The 14,606-nt window shown below is 44.1% G+C and overlaps 1 pseudogene; it reads right to left on the reverse strand.

Moving 5' to 3' along the window:
• Positions 1–1,106: 1,106 nt before the first annotated feature.
• On the reverse strand, positions 1,107–14,250 carry LOC132870598 (Ig kappa-b4 chain C region-like; annotated as a pseudogene).
• Positions 14,251–14,606: the final 356 nt, after the last annotated feature.

The raw sequence follows: 14,606 nt of genomic DNA on the forward strand, positions 1-14,606 counted from the left end.
CGGCCACCTACAACAACTCCACAGATCTACAAGAGTACACGGAGACCGTCACTGCCTACATGAGGAAGTGCATGGATGACGTTACTGTCACCAGAACCATCTCCATTCGGGCCAATCAGAAACCATGGCTGACAGGGGAAGTCCACAGGCTCCTGAGGGCTCGGAACACTGCCTTCAGAGTTGGGGATGAGGTGGGCCTGAGGACAGCTAGAGCCAACCTGTCTTGAAGCATCAGGGTGGCCAAGAGACAGTATTCAAAGTACATTGCTGACTATTTCAATGACAGCAGAGACACCAGGAACCTGTGGTGGGGGATTCAGACCATCACAGATTACAAGCCCTCGCCGCTGACCTGTGACTACTCCATGTCTTTGCTGAATCAGTTGAATGACTTCTTCGCTTGCTTTGAGGCAGACAACAGCACCACAGCACAGAAGACCCCAACATGTATAGCATATTTGACAATAAAGTTGACTTGACTTCTCTCTCTCTTTTTTCTTCCCCTTTTCTATATCGCTAGAGAGACACCAACTGCTGGAACCAAATTCCTTGTGTGTGTTAAAATTCTTGGCAAATAAACGATTGTGATTCTGATTAATATAGTAGGTGTAACAGCATTTCCATAACCATCACATCAGTCCCCAGTTCACAGATGGGTGAAAGTAAAAGGAAACATTCCCCACACTCTCTTTTAAACATAAATGCTTTCTAATGTCATTCCCACTCAACCACATCCTCACGATGGATACTTTCTCTTCATTCCAATTATTATTATTATTAGTAGTATTATTATGAGGGTCTATAACAGATACTATGATAGGTGCATTGATGATTTGTTAATAATGTACATGATCAATACAATTCAGGAACAGTTTTCACTGAATAAAAGGCATTTATTAATAATTCAAAGCAGGACATTGCAGTGATACACTTAACACAGATGTAGGTGATCATTAAGAAGAAGAATTGAGTTAAACTGAGGAGTGTGTGAGCTCACATGTTAATAACACAAATGACATGACGAAAATGGGACATTTGAGCAGTAAAGGCCACATGTAACACACAGTGAAGCAGTAGAAGGTGAGCTGAGTAAAGTGTGTGTGAGCTCACAGCTCTGAGCACTGCTCTGTGTTCACTCTGCCCACCACAGTAGGTTGGTTGTCTTTGGAGGCCTCACAGGTCACCACCTTGTTCCTCCACTGCTCCGGGTGGAGGCTCAGCGTGCTGCTCCAGCTGTAGAGGCCATCCGCGTGCAGAACGGCGGTGCTGCGGCTCTCCCCCGAGCTCCAGCTGCTCCCATCAACCTTCCAGCTCAGTGTCCAGTCCGAGGGGAAGCCCTTGTCGGCCACACACGAGTGTGACCTTCTCCTGCTGCAGCTCCACACTGGAGGGAGGCAACACCGTCACACTGGGCTGAGTGACACCTACACACACACACACACACACACACACACACACACACACACACACACACACACAGAGTTGAGACAGGAATGGACAGCTGTCAGTCACTCAGGCTTCGTTTCAGCTCACTGTGTGTTTCACGTCCCTTTATGTCTTACAGAGCAGAACTGAGTTCAGTGGAGCATCACAAACGTTTCACACTCAGTTCAAATACTTTTACATCTTAGATCTATAATCATTTATATTACAGTTATCCCTGGACAGGAAAATTGAATTATACTGAATATTCAGGAATAAAAAATCTTAAACTCATTTTATAACATGAATAAGCCACATTTAAAATACAGATTATTTACCACATAAGCAAATTCAGTTTTGGTTCTACATTTAAATCTGTTTATAGACTCACAGTCTCTAAGATATTAAATGCAGTTAAAATCATTCAACAACAAAAAAAAAGTCATAGTAATTTGCACAATGATATCTATTTTGCTTTTAAATTTAAATTATAATTAGCCACCAGCAGTATAATAAAAAACATATCTGTGAAGAAACTCAGTCATCCAGGTACATAGTAATCTGTGGTTGGTTGAAGAGAGCAACTGGACTTGCTTGACGATTCTTGAAAACGTTTCGCCTCTCCTCCGAAAGGCATGCTCAGTTCTGTCTGACTACTAGGGAGTATCCAGAGAGAATAAATACTGGATACTCCCTAGTAGTCAAACAGAACTGAGGATGCCTTTTGGAGGAGAGGCAAAACGTTTTCAAGAATCGTCAAGCAAGTTCAGTTGCTCTCTTCAACCAACCACAGATTATAATAAAAGACATTTTTCAAACTTCAAAAATAAGGGAAATTTGAGAAACAGAAGGATGTTACACAAAAATCACATCTCACTGAATGGATTTGGAGGAAAAATAACTGTAAAATATATTCTTTACACTTTACAACATGAACCAGAAAACACTCCATTTCAGTCATTAATCTGAACACACTCCATTTCAGTCATTAATCTGAACACACTCCATTTCAGTAATTAGTAAACAGGTTACTTACGGCCCACAGACAGTTTGGTTCCTCCACCAAAAGTGTACCACAGTGATACAAACAGGTTTAGCGGCCGTACAAAAACCCTGCTACTCTAAACTCACTGCTCTCTCCATCCATTTAAACCTCTTATTACAAAACAGCTACAAAACACCAACTTCTGCTCACATCATCTGATTAATACACTAACTCTCTGACTGTTTTACTACAATTTACTGTGTTTTTTTTTTCTTTTTAAACACCAAGAGTGTCAGTCTAAACTGAGGATGCAACTACTGTGTATGAAACACAAATAAATTACACAGACTAAGAGCTGAAAATTCACAAAATGTAGATCTGCGATTGTTCAGGTTTTACCCAGAATGCCTCATGGAGTAAAAATGCTGATGTACTCATGAGAAATTTACAATATATGACTGAATGTGTGGAGCTAAAGTGAGAATAATTCCTCCACTGCTTCTGTAGACTGACAGAAAATTATGAAATGATATTTACGTCCAACAATGAACTAAAGATTAATTTACAGTAAAAAATATTAGTGTGTATTTACTCACTGTCAACATTGATGCTGCTTCTTCCACCATAAATCCACTACAGTGAGAAACTCATAAACATTCAGTACAAACACCATCCAGTGAAAGTTGAAGCTTCTGTCTCTAATTCACTTATTTATGCATCTTAGACCTCAAAGTGTTTTACAGAAAATCTCCATCTGACCCCACAAGTAAAATTCACACAATAACTCTGTAGTAGTGTGAGAATTACAGTAAGATTGGGGGAATGTGGTAAAGGTGTTTCCATACTTAGAGGACACTTTGCATTGGCAGCACATGCTTCAGTGCTCTGGGAGTGTTTATAGCGCTGTGACTTTAACACTTCATGACTGAGAGCTGCTGCTACAGCAACTTCACCCACAGCTACCATGACTTTGATCCCCGTCTTCATCTGGACACTGATCCTCTGGACTCAAGGTCAGACACGGCTTTGCCTTTTATATTTTAAACAAACTGGTCAAGACAATACATTATTCAGGTTTGTCTCATGATTATTCTTTCAAGAGTTTCTGTATCATACTTTTTTTTTTTTCAGAATGCAGAGGTCAAGCCACAGTAACTCAGACTCCTGCAGTGAAATCTGCTCTTCCAGGAGAAACAGTCACCATCAACTGTAGAACCAGTCAGGCAGTGACTTCTGGTAACTACTTATACTGGTATCAGCAGAAACCTGAAGAAGCTCCTAAACTCCTGATTAAACTTGCAAATCAGCTACAGTCAGGTTTTCCAGCTCGTTTCAGTGGCAGTGGATCTGGATCTGATTTCACTCTGACCATCAGTGGAGTCCAGACTGAAGATGCAGGAGATTATTATTGTCAGAGCCGGCATGAAATCTCTGGTTACTGGTTCACACAGTGTTATAGAGTCGTACAAAAACCTCCCTCAGTCAGATTGTAGAGAGACTGCACTGCTGCAGCTGGGAGAGACTGCAGGTGCTGAGTTGGAGGATGTGATACGACACAATGACCCTCTGTGGAGGAGAGGAACCACACCACACTAACTCACAACTCACATTAGAAATCTCTCAATAATCATCACAGCACACTGCACACAGTCCATCACATCCACTACTGTAAGATCAATAGTTCCCCAGTTCTCTCAGTCGTGGTGTTACCTGTCACACCTGAAACATCTTTAGAAAGAAGAATAGCTTTAGAGATAACAGATCCATATCTGCACTGATGGCTGGTTGTGATATTGAATACGGGCTAAATCCAATTTTACTCCTCATGTCTCACTTGCTGTTACTATTATGAAGGCATTAGAGATGAGCCTTATAACACTCACTGTGACACTCAGTGAGTGTCATTATATAAGCAGAAAAAAAGACGTACACACTCATTAAAAGACAGATGTCTAATTTACTTCAAGTGATTAATGTCTGTAATATTTCTTGCTGTTTGCAGTGCCATGTGTTTGATCAGTGTTCATGGTGTCCTGACATTGACTAACTCACAGGTTCCTAACCGTGGTTTACCCCTTGTCCACCCCAGGACCCCCTGTCCTGCACATTTCAGCACTTTCCCTGCTCTCAACAAACCTGATTTCACTCTTCAGCTACAGTGGATATAAAAAGTGTACACACCCCGTTAAAATGATTCTTTTTTTCTGATGTAAAAAAACTGAGACCACGATAAATAATTTCAAATCTTTTCCCACCTTTAATGTGACCTATAACCTGCAAAATTCAATTGAAAAACAAATAAATCTTTTCGGGGAAAAACATAAAAAAACAGACAATTAGCTGATTGCATAAGTGTGTACACCCTTAAACTAATACTTTGTTGAAGCACCTTTTGATTTAATTACAGCATTCAGTCTTTTTGGGTCGGAGTCTGTCAGCCTGCCACATCTAGACTTGGCAATATTTGCCCACTCTTCCTTGCAAAAGTGCTTCAAATCTGTCAGACTGTGAGAGCATCTCTTGTGCACAGCCCTTTTCAGGTCACCCTACAGATTTCCAATTGGATTTATGGCTGGGCCATTCCAAAACTTTAATTTTCTTCTGGTAAAGCCATTCTTTTGTTGATTTTGATGTATGCTTGGGGTCATTGTTGTACTGAAAGATGAAATTCCTCTTCATCTTCAGCTTTCTAGCAGACACCTGAAGGTTTTGGGGCAAAATTGACTGGTATTTAGAACTGTTCATAATTCCCTCCACCTTGACTTAAGCCCCTGTTCCAGCTGAAGAAAAACAACCCCAAAACATGATACTGACAACACCATGCTTCACCGTGGGTATGGTGTTCTTTTGGTGATGTGCAGTGTTGTTTTTGCACCAAACATACCTTTTGGAATTGTGGCCAAAAAGCTCAACCTTGGTTTCCTCAGACTATACCACATTTTCCCACAAGCTTTTGGGAGAGTTAAATTTTTTGCAAAATTTAGCTGGGCCTGGATGTTTTTCTTTGTAAGAAAAGGCTTCTGTCTTGTGACCCTACCCCATAGTCCAAACATTTGGAGAATACGGGAGCTTGTTGTCACATGTAGTACACAACCAGTACTTGCCAGAAATTCCTGCAGCTCCTTCAGTGTTGCTGTAGGCCTCTTGGCAGCCTTCCTGACCAGTTTTCATCAGGACTCCCTAAAGTGAATGACACATGAAATGGAATGACAAATGACAGGTAGTAAATTTGAACAATAAATGGTCCCTTGTCATTCAGATTCGTACAAATGGAATAATGATTGAAATCTTTAGTTTTAGACCTCCCTAGGATAAGATAAGTGGGTGCTTGGTGGGATATCAGCTTTTACAAATGGAATGACAGGGTTTCTATATGTATTGACTTAATTTGAGCTAATGTTGTCAGTGATATCACCTTTTACAAATGGAATGATAAGGTTTCTAGGTGGAATGACATACTTTGAGGCAATGTTATCAGTGATATCAAATTAACAAATGGAATGACATTGTTTCTAGGGTTAGGGTTAGGTTATAGGTGATATCACTGATAACATTGCCTCAAAGTATGTCATTCCACCTAAAAACACTGTCATTCCATTTGTAAAAGGTGATATCACTGATAACATAACCTAAAAGTATGTCATTCCACTTAGAAACAATGTCATTCCATTTCATGAGCTGAAAGCATGTCATTCCACCTACATTTCAATCGTCATTCCATTTATAAGAATCTGAATGACAAGGGACCATTTATTGTTCAAATCACTTGCTGTCATTCTTCATTCCATTTCATGTGTCATTCACTTTAGGGAGTCCCTTTTCATCTTGTCTTTTCATCAATTTTGGCGGGATGTTCAGCTCTCGATAATGTCACTGTTCTCCTATATTTTCTCCACTTGTTGATGACTGTCTTCACTGTGCTCCATGGTATATCTAATGTCATGGAAATTTGTTGTACCCTTCTCCTGACTGATAGCTTTCAACAATGAGATCCCTTTAATACTTTGTAAGCTCTGTGTGATCCCTGACTTTTGCTGGAGGAGGCAACTGAGTAAATGTCTGAACTTTATTTGGGGTTAATCAGAGTCATTTTAATTGATGGCAGGTGTGAACCCCAAAAGACTGAATGCTGTAATTAAATCAAAAGGTGCTTCAACCAAGTATTAGTTTAAGGGTGTGCAACCAGCTTATTGTACGTTTTTTTTTTTATCATTTTGCCCCAAAGATATTTTTTGTTTTTCAATTGAATTGGACAGGTTATAGGTCATATTAAAGGTGAGAAATGTTTCGAAATTATTTATCGTGGTGTCATTTTTTTTTACATCAGAAAAACCTATCATTTTAAAAGGGTGTGTTCACTTTTTATATCCACTGTAATTAACAGTGCTTGCTGAGTTGAGTGAATGTGTTTGTGCTGGTAAAATACTAAAATGTGCAGGACAGGAGACACTCCAGGACCAGAGACAGGAAGCTGTGGACTAACTAATAAACTGTAGCTACATACATATCTTTAAACTGTAACATGTCTTTTGGTGGAGGAAATTCACTACAGAAGTAATGCTTATGAATTTTTGTAACCAAATATCATATTTCAGTTCAGTATGAGGAACAGCCAGTTGTACAGTTGTGATTATTACAGTAAGTGCAAAAGCATTTCTAGAACCAGCTCACCAGTCCCCAATTCACTGATGGGTGAAAGTAACATGAAACATCCCTGTAAGAAACCCTATGTGTGGGTGGAGCACAGAGGATGGCAGGACAGAGATCAGGTTTTATCAATTGGCTTTATTGCCACACTTTTCAGTCTAACAATAATGTTCACAGACACACACAACCGGCGTCTGGTTCAGGGTTGAGCTCCTTCTGCTCTCGCTCTCCCTCCTGATATAGGGCGCAGTCACTGGGAAGACACACAAACAGGTTAATTGCTCTCAGGTGATGTGATTCTGCCACTTACCTTCCCTGACTCCGCCCTCCTGTCACAGACTGGCGCTTGACCACGCCCCCGCTGCCACATACCCCCACCGCCCGACTCAGGCCGGGCGGCCGTCCGGCCTGCAGCCGACTCCCCCCCCCCTTGACGGGAGAGGAAGTCCGCCACGACCATCTGCGCCCCCGGCCTGTGGACCAACTTGAAATTAAAGGGTTGGAGTGCCAGATACCAACGGGTGATCCGCGCGTTGGCATCTTTCATGCGGTGGAGCCACTGGAGGGGCGCGTGGTCCGAACAGAGGGTGAAAGGGCGCCCCAGCAGGTAGTACCGGAGGGCGAGAACCGCCCACTTGATGGCCAGACACTCTTTCTCTATGGTGCTGTAGCGCCCCTCACGCACCGACAGCTTCCTGCTGATATACAGGACAGGGCGGTCCTCCCCCTCCACCTCCTGGGACAAAACCGCCCCCAGCCCTCTGTCCGACGCATCGGTCTGCAACATAAAAGGGAGAGAAAAGTCAGGGGAGTGTAGAAGTGGCCCCCCACACAGTGCAGCCTTTACCTCTGAGAAAGCCCGCTGGCACTGCTCCGTCCACTGGACCAGATCTGGTGCCCCCTTTTTAGTGAGATCAGTCAGCGGGCTGGTGACGTCCGAATAATTAGGTATAAACCTGCGATAATAGCCAGCCAGCCCCAGGAACTGTCTCACCCCCTTTTTGGTCTTGGGCCTCGGGCAGGCCGCAATTGCTGCCGTCTTATTAATTTGGGGACGCACCTGCCCGTTGCCCAAGTGGAAGCCCAGATACCGTACTTCCACCCGCCCAATCGCACACTTCTTTGGGTTGGCTGTGAGCCCCGCTCGCCTCAGCGACCTAAGAACGGCCCTCAGATGTCCGAGGTGCCGCTGCCAGTCATTGCTATAGATGATTATGTCATCTAAATATGCTGCCGCATATGTGGCGTGAGGGCGGAGGACTCTGTCCATCAGCCGCTGAAACGTTGCGGGGGCCCCAAACAGCCCAAATGGAAGGGTGACGAATTGGTGTAAACCAAACGGTGTGGAAAAGGCCGTTTTTTCTCGGGATAGTGGAGTCAAGGGGATCTGCCAATATCCCTTCGTCAAATCCAGTGTTGAATAAAAGCGAGCAGTGCCGAGTCGATCGAGCAACTCGTCAATACGAGGCATTGGGTACGCGTCGAATTTAGACACCGCGTTGACTTTTCTATAGTCCACACAGAACCGGACCGAACGGGTACCAAGACCACTAGGCTGCTCCAGTCACTGTAGGACTCCTCGACGATGCCCATTTCGAGCATGGTCTGAAGTTCTTCCCGAACCACCTTTTTTTTGTGTTCGGGTAGCCTGTAAGGGCGGCTACGCACTACCACCCCCGGGGGCGTCTCTATGTGGTGCTCTATGAGGTTAGTGCGACCGGGCAGGGGCGAGAACACATCCGAAAACTCGGTCTGCAACTGGGCGACCTCCGTGAGTTGGGTCGGGGAGAGGTGGTCTCCACAGGGGACCGGAGAGGTACGTGATGCCAATGTCCCTTTTTGAACCTCCGGCTCCAGCTCCGCCTTCTCTGGAACTACCGACACCAACGCCACGGGGACCTCCTCGTTCCAGAGTTTAAGCAGGTTGAGGTGGTAAATCTGTAGCGCCCCACCCCTGTCCGTTCGCCTCACCTCATAGTCGACGTCCCCGACTCGCCGTGTGACCTCAAAGGGTCCTTGCCACTTGGCGATCAATTTGGAGCTCGACGTGGGCAACAGTACGAGTACCTTATCTCCCGGAGTGATCTCTCTAAGGCGCGTACCCTTGTTGTACAGGCGGGCTTGCCGTTCCTGGGCCTGCCGCAAATTCTCCTGAGTTAGGTGGGTGAGCGTGTGGAGTTTTGCGCGCAGGTCCATAACGTACTGAATTTCGTTCTTACTTTGTGAAGGTCCCTCCTCCCAATTTTCCCGCAGCACGTCCAGGATGCCGCGCGGCTTACGCCCATATAATAATTCAAACGGGGAGAACCCCGTGGAGGCTTGGGGGACCTCTCGCACTGAGAACAGCAAGGGTTCGAGCCACTTATCCCAGTTACGTGCGTCCTCACTTACGAATTTTTTAATAATATTTTTGAGGGTGCGGTTGAATCGTTCCACTAAACCGTCCGTTTGTGGGTGATACACGCTGGTGCGGATCGGCTTAATCCCCAATAACCCATACAGTTCGCGCAGTGTTCGTGACATAAACGTAGTGCCTTGATCAGTCAGAATCTCTTTCGGGATTCCAACAGACGGGCCCGCGGTCGGAGCGCTGGTGGACCCCGCCGACGCGAGGAGATGCCGGAACGCCTCGCGATCTTCCTGCTGGGCCAGCACCAGGGCTTCGAAGCGCTGCTCCTGCTCCTTTCGGAGCGTGACGAGTGCCTGGTGCTGGCTTTGCTGAGCCGTGGCGAGGGCGTGGACCAGATCGGCGAACGGGGAGGATTCCATGGGGCTGCTGGTTTGGTGCTCCACTGTCCCGGGTTTTGGCACCACTGTAAGAAACCCTATGTGTGGGTGGAGCACAGAGGACGGCAGGACAGAGATCAGGTTTTATCAATTGGCTTTATTGCCACACTTTTCAGTCTAACAATAATGTTCACAGACACACACAACCGGCGTCTGGTTCAGGGTTGAGCTCCTTCTGCTCTCGCTCTCCCTCCTGATATAGGGCGCAGTCACTGGGAAGACACACAAACAGGTTAATTGCTCTCAGGTGATGTGATTCTGCCACTTACCTTCCCTGACTCCGCCCTCCTGTCACAGACCGGCGCTTGACCACGCCCCCGCTGCCACAATCCCACATGCTCATTTTGAAACAAAAATGCTTTATAATATCAATCTCACTCAACCACATCCTCAGTTTTATCTTTATTATTATTATTATTATTATTATTATTATTATTATTATTAATCTTAATAATGAATATGAGGGTCTATAACATACTGAGACAGATGCATTGGTGATTTGTTTATGATGTACATGAAAAATAATGAGCAGCAAAAGTGTTCACTGAATCAAAGGCTTTTATTAATAATTCAAAGCAGGATATAGCAGTGATACACATACAACACATACAGTATGTAGGAGATAATAAAGAACAAGAATTGAGTTAAACTGAGGAATGTGTGAGCTCACATGTTAATAACACAAATGAAATTATGAAAGTGGGACATATAGCATTAAATGAAGCTAGTCCTCCTGGATACAGTTACATACACCAGTGTCGTCTAACTGGCAGAGGAGGAGGCGTCATGGTTATTTATAATGATTATCTAGTTGTAACACACAAACCTGGTTATAAATTTAATACATTTGAAGTTCTTCATACTCATATAATGTATGTAGCCTCAAAAAATAGGTCTACCCAGTTAATTCTGTTACTTATTATTTACAGGCCCCCGGGGCCATATTCTGAGTTTCTTTCTGAATTTGCAGATTTTATCTCAAATCTGGTTATTTCCTTAGACAAAGCTTTTGTTGTCGGAGATTTTAATATTCACTTCGATAACCCAAAAGACCCTTTGAAAACAGCGTTTGTGTCCATTTTAGAATCAGTTGGGGGTTAATCAGAATGTCATAGGACCAACCCAGAATGGTGGTCACAGCTTCGATCTAATACTAACATTCGGGTTAAACATAGAAAATATAGTCACACTTCCACAGTCTGAAGTTATCTCAGATCATTATCTCATTAAAAATATGTCTGAGTAATAATATATGCAGGGCAGCATGGTGGTGTAGTGGTTAGTGCTGTCGCCTCACAGCAAGAAGGTCCGGGTTCGAGCCCCGTGGCCGACAAGGGCCTTTCTGTGCGGAGTTTGCATGTTCTCCCTGTGTCCGCATGGGTTTCCTTCGGGTGCTCCAGTTTCCCCCAAAGACATTCAGGTTAGGCGAACTGGTGACTCTAAATTGAGTGTGAATGGTTGTCTGTGTCTATGTGTCAGCCCTGTGATGACCTGGCAACTTGTCCAGGGTGTATCCTGCCTTTCGCCCATAGTCAGATGGGATAGGCTCCAGCTTGCCTGCGACCCTGTAGAACAGGATAAAGTGGCTAGAGATAATGAGATGAGAATAATATATGCACCTCACCATGCTACTGTTTTAAACGTACATTCATGTCAACTACTGCACAGAGCTTTATGAATGATCTCCCAGAGTTATCAACTTTGGGTCACTGTCAGCCCCTGCAGAACTTGATCAGGCAACCAAATGCTTAGAGTCAATGTTCCACTACACTTTAGATAATGTAGCTCCCCTTAAAAGGAAAATGATCAGAGAAAAAAAAAATAGCACCCTGGTATAATGATGACACTCGCACTTTAAAACAGACCACTCGAAAATTGGAATGTAAATGGCATCAAACAAAATAGGTAGCATTCAAATTAGCGTGGAAGGAGAGCTTCCTGATGTATAGAAAAGCTCTTAGTACTGCTAGATCAACATATCTCTCCTCCCTAATAATAGATAACAAAAATAATCCTAGATTTCTATTTAATACTGTCGCAAAAATCACCAAGTGGCAAGGGCCCTTCGAGGTCACAGGGCGAGTTGGGGACGTCGACTATGAGGTGAGGCAAATGGATAGGGGTGGGGCACTGTAAATATACCACCACAACCTGTTGAAACATTGGAACGAGGGGGTCCCTGTTGTGTTGGCATCGGTAGTTCTGGAGAAGGCAGAGCTGGGGCCAGAGGTAAAAAATGTAACATCTCAAGCTGCTCTGGTCCCTTGTGGAGACCACCTCTCACCGGCCCAACTCATGGAGGTTGCCAAGTTGCAAAAGGAATTTTCTGATGTGTTCTTGCCCCTTCCTGGCTGCACCCACCTCATAGAACACCACATTGAAATGCCCCTGGGAGTCGTGGTGCATAGCCGCCCTTACTGCTTGCCCAAACACACAAAAAAGGTGGTGTGGGATGAACTCAATGCCATGCTCGACATGGACATAATCGAGGAGTCCCACAGTGACTGGAGCAGCCCGGTGATCTTGGTTCCCAAGACCGACAGGTCGGTCTAGTTCTGTGTGGACTATAGAAAAGTCAACGCGGTCTCTAAATTTGATGCATACCCAATGCCTCACACTGATGAGTTGCTCGATCGGTTAGGCACTGCTCGCTTTTATTTGACACTGAATTTGATGAAGGGATACTGGCAGATCCCCTTGACTCCTCTATCCCGAGAGGAAATGGCCTTTTCCACACCATTTAGATTACACCAATTTGTCATGCTTCCTTTTGGGTTATTTAGGGCTCCTGCTATGTTCCAGAAGCTCATGGACAAGATCCTCCGCCCTCATGCCGTCTATGCGGCAGCTTACCTCGACGATATCATTATTCATAGCAGTGATTGTCTGCATCACTTGGAACACCTTAGGGCCATCCTAGAGTCGCTAAGCCATGCAGGTCTCACAGCTAACCTGAAAAAGTGTGTGATTGGGCAGGTGGAAGTATGATATCTGGGTTTCCACTTGGGTCATGGGCAGGTGTATCCCCAAATTGAAAAGACTGCAGCGATTGCGGCCTACCCGAGGCCCAAGACCAAAAAGGGGGTGAGACAGTTCCTGGGGCTGGCTGGCTACGATCGTAGGTTCATACCTAATTATTTGGACGTCACCAGCACTCTGACTGTTCTCACTAAAAAGGGAGCACCAGATCCGGTCCAGTGGATGGAGCAATGCCAACTGGCTTTCAGTAAAGTAAAAGCTGCACTTTGTGGGGGGCCACTCCTACACTCCCCTCACTTCTCTGTCTCCTTTTTATCTTACAGACGAATGCATTGGACAGAGGGCTGGGGACCATTTTGTCCCAGAAGGTGGAGGGTGAGTAGCATCCCGTGATGTACATCAGCCGCAAGCTCTTGATGCGGGAAAGCAAGTACAGCACCATCGAAAAGGAGTGCCTGGCCATCAAGTGGGCAGTCCTTATCCTCCGATACTACCTGCTGGGGCACCCTTTCACCCTCTTTTTGGACCAAACTCCCCTCCAGTCTCTCCACCACATGAAGGATGCCAATTAGCAGATCACTCTTTGGTATCTTGCCCTCTAGCCATTTAAATTCAAGGTGGTCCACATGCCAGGGGTGATGATGCTGGTAGTGGACTTCCTGTCCCATCGGGGGTGCATTCCACTGCAGGATGGACGGCTCCCTGGTGTGAGTGTGACCTTCTCCAGCTGCAGCTCCACACTGGAGGGGGGCAACACCGTCACACTGGGCTGAGTGACACCTACACACACACACACACACACACACACACACACACACACAGTTGAGACAGGAATGGACAGCTGTCAGTCACTCAGGCTTCGTTTCAGCTCAGTGTGTGTTTCACTTCCCTTTATATCTTACAGAGCAGAACTGGGTTCAGTGGAGCATCGCAAACGTTTCACACTCAATTCAAATACTTTTACATCTTAGATCTATAATCATTTATATTACTGTGATCATGGGACATTAGAATTGAATTATATTGACTATTCAAGAAACATAAATATCAAGTTATTTTATGAAATGAATAAACAACATTTGAAATGCAGATTATTTGCCACGTAAGTAAATTCAGTGTATGTTTCTACACTTAACTCTGTTTATAGAATCACATTCTCTAAGATATTAAATTTAGTTAAAATCACCCAACAAAATTTTCACAGTCATTTCCACGATGATATCTATTTTGCTTTTAGATTTAAATTATAATTAATCTCCAGCAGTTTCATCAAATACATTTTTCAAACTTCAAAAATATGGGACATTTGAGAAATAGAAGGATGTTACACAGCAATCGAATCTCAGTGAGTGGACTTGGAGGAAAAATATCCGTAAACTATATTCTTTACACTTTATAAGATGAATCTGACCACACTCCATTTCAGTCATTAATCAGAACACACTCCATTTCAGTAATTAGTAAACAGGTTACTTACAGTCCACAGACAGTTTGGTTCCTCCACCAAAAGTGATCCACAGTGATATAAACAGCTACAAAACACCAACTTCTGCTCACATCAGCTGATTAATACACTAACTCTCTGTTTTACTACATTTTACTCTTTTTTTTTCTTTTTATACACCAAGAGTGTCAATCTAAACTGAGGATGCAACTATTGTGCAAGTAACACAAATAAATTGCACAAACTTAAGCTGAAAATTCACAAAATGTTGAACTGCACTTGTTCAGGATTTACCCAGAATGCCTCACGGAGTAAAAAATGCTGATGTACTCATGAGAAATT

Source organism: Neoarius graeffei, chromosome 2 (genome assembly GCF_027579695.1).
Source record: "Neoarius graeffei isolate fNeoGra1 chromosome 2, fNeoGra1.pri, whole genome shotgun sequence".
NCBI lineage: Eukaryota > Metazoa > Chordata > Actinopteri > Siluriformes > Ariidae > Neoarius > Neoarius graeffei.